This window comes from Pogona vitticeps, chromosome 1, assembly GCF_051106095.1.
Source record: "Pogona vitticeps strain Pit_001003342236 chromosome 1, PviZW2.1, whole genome shotgun sequence".
NCBI classification, from domain to species: domain Eukaryota; kingdom Metazoa; phylum Chordata; class Lepidosauria; order Squamata; family Agamidae; genus Pogona; species Pogona vitticeps.
Genome location: NC_135783.1, coordinates 170,571,359 through 170,577,461, shown reverse-complemented (window position 1 = coordinate 170,577,461; position 6,103 = coordinate 170,571,359). Strand labels below are relative to the sequence as shown.

The following is a 6,103-nucleotide window of genomic DNA, read 5'->3' as shown; positions in this document are numbered from 1 at the left end:
AATTATAGAATCTTCTCTCATTTCTTGGGTTCAGTTGTGATCCCCCACAAACCTCACTGCTGCCCTCACAGCCCTCTTTCAGCCTGGTTTTATTCACTAGTGTTATGTTGATCTTATGACTAGGATTTCCATGTTCTGTCTCACCAGCCATTTATATAGTCAACACAACATATCCACAGTGACTAATCTTCCCATTCATCCTTATCATGTTCTTTACACAAACAGAAGACATGTTCTTGATTCTGTTGCCGATCTCAGTAGACTTCCCCATCAACTCTAGGCGCTATTACCCTCATGTTGGTATTGATCTCTATTTGGATTCATCACTCTTCACACTGCTCTCGTTGTGTAAGGTTCTCTTACCACAGCCTTGGATCATAATCCTCATCAGCATAATCTTGACACTGCCATCACCTTCATTAGCCAGATGAATTCCCAGACTTTGGCTCTACACTGTCACTATACCTATTGAGATCCTTATGGCAATCGCTATAGCCAACCCCTTTCCACAGCATCACACTCATCCCTCTTTCCTCAACTCATCAATCATTAGCATCTCTGGATGCACATTTTCTACACCTCTTCAACTATTGCTTCCTTAAACTTCCCCAAACTCTGAACCTCTTTATCCGAGCCTATGGCTACCTCCATCACCCAGATTTACATATGCCCTGTGTAATGGCATGGTTGATCATCCACCTTTGCTATTCCTGCTGGAGGTAAAACATATACTAAGCACTGGCTGCAAACCTTCAACATAGCACTTGTACCCAGCCAAACGGTGAAGGTTCCAAGTCTTTTTGACAGAACATTCCATCTTTCCCTTAGGCAGTAGATGTACATACAGTCCTCACCATCCTCAGTTGTTGGACCATAACGACTTTTCCTTGGTATTCCTCAGGGTCTACCTTTTTTGCCAACTCACCTCTCTCAGCCTTCTGGAGATTTCTTGATTCCTTATTTTGCAAATTAAACTTTTCTCAATGGTTTTTGCTGCCCATACTTGCCAGGTTCAAAATACCAACATTTTACCTTCCAGTGTACATTCAAATTTACATTCACATTACCCTCAACCTCATCTCCAACATGCAGCCTGCTCACATGTAAACTCCAAAGTATCAAGAAAAGCCTGGAGATTTATCCCACAGCAGACATTCCTCTCCATGTGGAAGAGTCTTATTTGCATAGTACTAAGATACTGCATAGCATTTTAAAACACCAATCTTATGGATATCCTTGGATAAATGTTCTAGTCTACCACTATTGTGCAGAAACATGAATTAATAACATTCCTGTTGAAATCACTCTGTTTATGAATTTGCCAAAATCCTGTTGTTTGGCATAGTAAGCCTTATTAAAAAAAATCTTAGTTTTGCTCATACACCACACAACTTCCTCTTTATATTTCTTAATTATTCCCAGAGACAATATATGCTTTTTTGGGGGAAAAATCTTGGAAGGCCTCTATTTTTATGAGATTACACATTATACCTCTGTTGTTTTAAGGTTCCTACAATTTTGGAAAGAAGAAGTAATATTATTCACAGGCATACTTTTTATGCCCAGTGTGATAAGCTTGGTTATGAAAGTTCATAAAATGATTTATTGATGGGATTTGTAATCACAAAGTTAGCCAAAATGAATTCATCTTGGTTTCTGTGTGTGAGTTGAGAGTGGAAATTTCCAAAGTTGATTCCTAGTTGTGCCTCTGTACTGTCCAGCGTGGTCTTATCTTGTAACTAAGCAACCTGGCTAGTACAGGGTGAGGAAGACTAAACAACTTTCCCTGAGCCTCATGGGAACAAGAAAGGAGGAGATTCCACCACGAGGGAGACAGAAGATGGATGCCAACATACAGGACTCGGCATGGACTCTCTAATTCAAAGGACAGTAAGCCTGAGTTCTTCCTATTGAGAAAGTTTACTTTGGATTTTCCAGAAGCCTGACAGAATGTTGTTTTGATGATGGACACTAGGACTTATAGTTTGTTTTAAGATGTAGTTTTTCCTGAAGCCGGAGGGGAGGTCCGCCCCCCCTTTCTTTTTGTTAGCTAGATGTTTTATTATTTTCGTTTGTTTCAGAGGAATTCTATCTCCTGTCAATGGGGATGGGATTGGAAATTGTAAATATGCTTTGCTATGCTTTGCTTAAACTGATTTCTCATAGAACTATATTTTTCTAATAAAAGTAAATATGCTTAAGAGCCGGAAGTTAGCTTCTTGAATAGACACAAGCTGTTATAACTAATTGGCTTATCTAAATTGATGCATTTTACAAGGCCACGTATACTTAACGCTACCAATTTGGGTCCAACTGATTTATGAGTGCTAGAAGGATGGAATTCCCTGGTACTCACGTGTGTGGCTTGGTTCTCAATGAAATCGGTCAGACTTAGTGCCAGAGTAAATTTTAGCTACCCTAAGGCAAAACTTACGGACCCAGTTTGCCTGGTAAAGGAGCGATTTACTCTGAAACCTCTCTGCCCGTGGCTGAGCAATTTCTTAGGAAATTGACTTTGCTGACACCCAGAATTGTCCCTGGACTCCATATGAACCAACCTGTGATACTGCCAACCATCAACCAATCAAAGATATTACATACACATTATCCTTTTATGCCTCATGAACAAAGGAATTCACCAAAATCAAGAGGCTATTTGTTTGTTATCAAGGTCTTCAGAAGTGTCAACCAATCTCTTATCTGAGACATGTGGAATGGGTCATGTCTACCATTAAACTAGCTTACAAATTAGTGAAGCAGCCACTTCCCCAGCAAACCTGCAGCCATTCCACTCATTCTGTGGAAGACATTGGTGGCCTTACTTAGAGGTATCCAGGTACCGGAAAGCTATAAGGCAGCAATGTGGTCCCAGCCTTTGTCAGTATATGCTGTACTTTCATCAGTTTTGGCAAAACATCCCACCAATCGGTACGATAGCTTGTAGATCATCAATATGTGTGACTCACAGAGAACACAAACACAGAGAATAGGTTGTTTGCTTGCAAATGTAGTTCTTTGGGTCGTCATCTGTGAACTCATACATTCCTCCCTCTTCTCATTCTGTCACTGCCTCCGGGCTCTCTTTTCTGCAGCAGAGGGGAACTGAGTGATTGTTGTTTGGCGTGTATCTAAGTATGTGTGAGAAAGATGAGAAATTCTTAAAGCTACAGAGCTCTGAAATATCCCGGCTCCTGTTTAGTGCAAGTACAGTGGTGCCTCGACTTATGAAAATCCCAATTTATGACCATTTCAAGTTACGACCACCTCTGACCACAAAATGTTGCTTTGACTTGTGGCTGGAGCTTCCAGTTACAAACAGAAAAAGGCAGGGGAAAAAGGCAGGGAATTCAAATTGCTAACCTTTGGCGGCGAAGAGGCTGCTTCTTTGTAGCTCTTTCGCCCCAACGGTTAGAGGGTGTGCGATTAGAGGAGGCTGCGGACTGCCTGGTAAGGTAAGGTGCTGCTTTCTGTTTTTTAAAAACTGTTCTGGGTGGGTTTTGCAGTGTGGTTTTGAGCTGGGTGGTGGGATTATGTTTCTATGCTGTGATGGATCTTGGGGGTTGTTTGCTTTTTGGTTTTCCCCCCTTTTCCAATGGGTCTTGGGGGTTTGTTAGCTTTTTGGGTTCCGCCCCTCCATTTCTGATGGGTCTTGCACAGTTTGCTTGCTTTTTGCTTTGCTTTTTTGCATTTCTGATGGATCTTGCATGGTTTGCTTGCCTTTTGCTTTGCTCTTTTTGCATTTCCGATGGGTCTTGCACAGTTTGCTTGCTTCCCTCCCCCTTCATCTGGAAAGGATTAATCGTATTTCTGGTGGGTCTTGCAGTGTTTTTTGTCTTTGTTTTTCTCTCTCTCTGTGTGTGTGATTTTTTTCCTTCAGCCAGAATAAATTAATTACATTTCAACGCATTCCTATGGGAAATGGTGCTTTGACTTATGACCATTTCGAATTACGACTGAAGTTCTGGAACCAATTAAGTTTGTAAGTCGATGCACCACTGTATAAATCTATATTTTTCCACAGATGACCACAGTTACAGGTAAGCAGCCTGCCCTTCTTGTTAAATATGTAGCAGTCCAGCAGGTTATGTATGAAAACCTAACTTTTTTGTTTACTTGGTTTCTTGCTGCTTATCAGTTAGTACCAGTTGAAGAGACATAATGTAGAGTTCTCTCCTCAATCATGGTGTTAACAGATTAAATTATTCTACTTTTTACTACTAACAAGCCCTTGTCTTCATGTCAAGTTTTTGAGCACATAATTTTGTGATTAAATGTTGTTACTTCTTTTTAAAATCATCTGACTAAAATCATCTGGCCTATATATATGAAGGGAATTCTTGAGGAACTTGCTTATAATTCAAAGCCTCCAACAGCCCCACTTTTTGCTGTGCAATCACACAGAACTCAACACTTCAGTCTCCCTTAGTACGAAATCATTTGCCAGCACATCTCATCATCGTAATGAAACTGCAGGGCTGGAAGGGGCTATATGGATCATCAAGTCCAGCCCCTGTCAAGGGAGCACAGGGGGGAAATCAAACTCCCAACCTCTAGCTGTGCAGCCCAGATACCTAAAGCACTGAGCCATCCGGCGGTTATCTCCTCCTCCTCCTCCTCCTCCTCTAGGAAATGGCAGGAATTCTTCAAATTACAATGTCCCCCACAGGTAATTTTGCACTCTCCATGACCCCAATTCCAGCATCTTGGAATTATTATCTATGGAGAGGGCCTGGCAAAGCTTTCTGTGATCTAGAGGCTCAGAATCTCTGCTGCAAATGGGGTCTGGGACTATCCTTATCACAGCAGCTTGGAGTAATTGTCCATAGGGAATGCCTTGTTCCATGGGCTCAGAATCACTATTCCTGGGGAGGGACAGTAGCTCCAGTGGCTCAAAAGACATAGCATACTTTTTGAAAGTCCTGCTTCTTTATGTCACATTTCTTCATGAACTTGCATCCTTCACTTGGCAGTCTTCTTCCCCACAGGCATTCTTCCAGGACAGCCAGCTCAGTTCTGTCCAAAAATGCTATTTTGACACTGATATGCTGAAGCACAGAGAGACAAGCTTCAAGCTACTGTCCATTCTCTTCTAGCATAGGCACTAGTTTGCACTTGCTGCAGGTGTAGCCTCCGACATCCTCAGGCAGGAAGCTACAGTAGGTCACCACAGCTGCTTCTTCCATGTCCATGTTTCTTGGCCTATGCAAACCCTGATACAGCTCTCCCAGTCTTCTCCGCAAACTCTCCCACTAAACACTCATAAAAAACATCTCTGTTTGCATAGTCATTTAGTATACTTTGCAAATTTGCTTGCTTTGTTTTGTGACTGGTCTACTGGAGCTGAACTTTTCAAGTCTCTGACAGGAAAGTCTGCCTGAATCATGTCTCTAGAGCATTAACATAATTTTAGTTCTAATGATGAGCTAATTGTAACATACAGTTTGGCTCATAGCTTCCCCCACATGTATGACAATTTGTATGCCTCTGGCCAACTATTATAGCCGTGCCTCAGCTACTTAAGGTAGTAATTGATTCATGCATTGATGACATTCAGATGATAAAATCAAAATATAACAAAACAAAGCTATCACAGGCAACAAGCTGCAAGCACAGTTGCGTGTCCATGTATAAGTGCAGCCAGAACTTGTGCAATAGATGTATGTGTAGCTGTCATAGGCATATCTTACATTATGCCACTCTTTTGTTATTAATTCATTCCTCCTTCTAGCTTGTTCTTGAAAATAGGCTGTGAGATAACTCCATAAATTAAACAGATGTTAGGAAAACACAGTTGAGCAATGGAACAAGCTGCATATAGAAGCTGCTGCTAACAATACATTTGGACTGTAATGGCTGCTCACAGTCCAGTGGCCCCCAATATCCTTCTGGCTGCTATCCAGTATGTACTTCAACATAAGACAGGTATCTAATGGTTTACTTTAGAGTAAATTATTTCTTGTTGTTGCTTAGTCGTTTAGTCATGTCCGACTCTTCATGACCCCATGGACCAGAGCATGCCAGGCCCTCCTGTCTTCCACTGCCTCCTGGAGTTTGGTCAAAGTCATATTGGTAGCTTCAATGTGTCCAGCCATCTCATCCTCTG

The 6,103-nt window shown here is 41.6% G+C and overlaps 1 long non-coding RNA gene across 1 annotated transcript in view; it reads left to right on the top strand.

Annotated features, from left to right (window-relative positions):
- The first annotated feature begins 1,808 nt into the window (after positions 1–1,808).
- LOC110083711 (uncharacterized) overlaps positions 1,809–6,103 on the top strand; it is a 40,218-nt gene continuing 35,923 nt past the window's right edge. The window contains exon 1 of the long non-coding RNA XR_012080326.2: positions 1,809–1,890. This is a non-coding gene — a long non-coding RNA (uncharacterized LOC110083711). The remainder of the gene's footprint in view (positions 1,891–6,103) is intronic.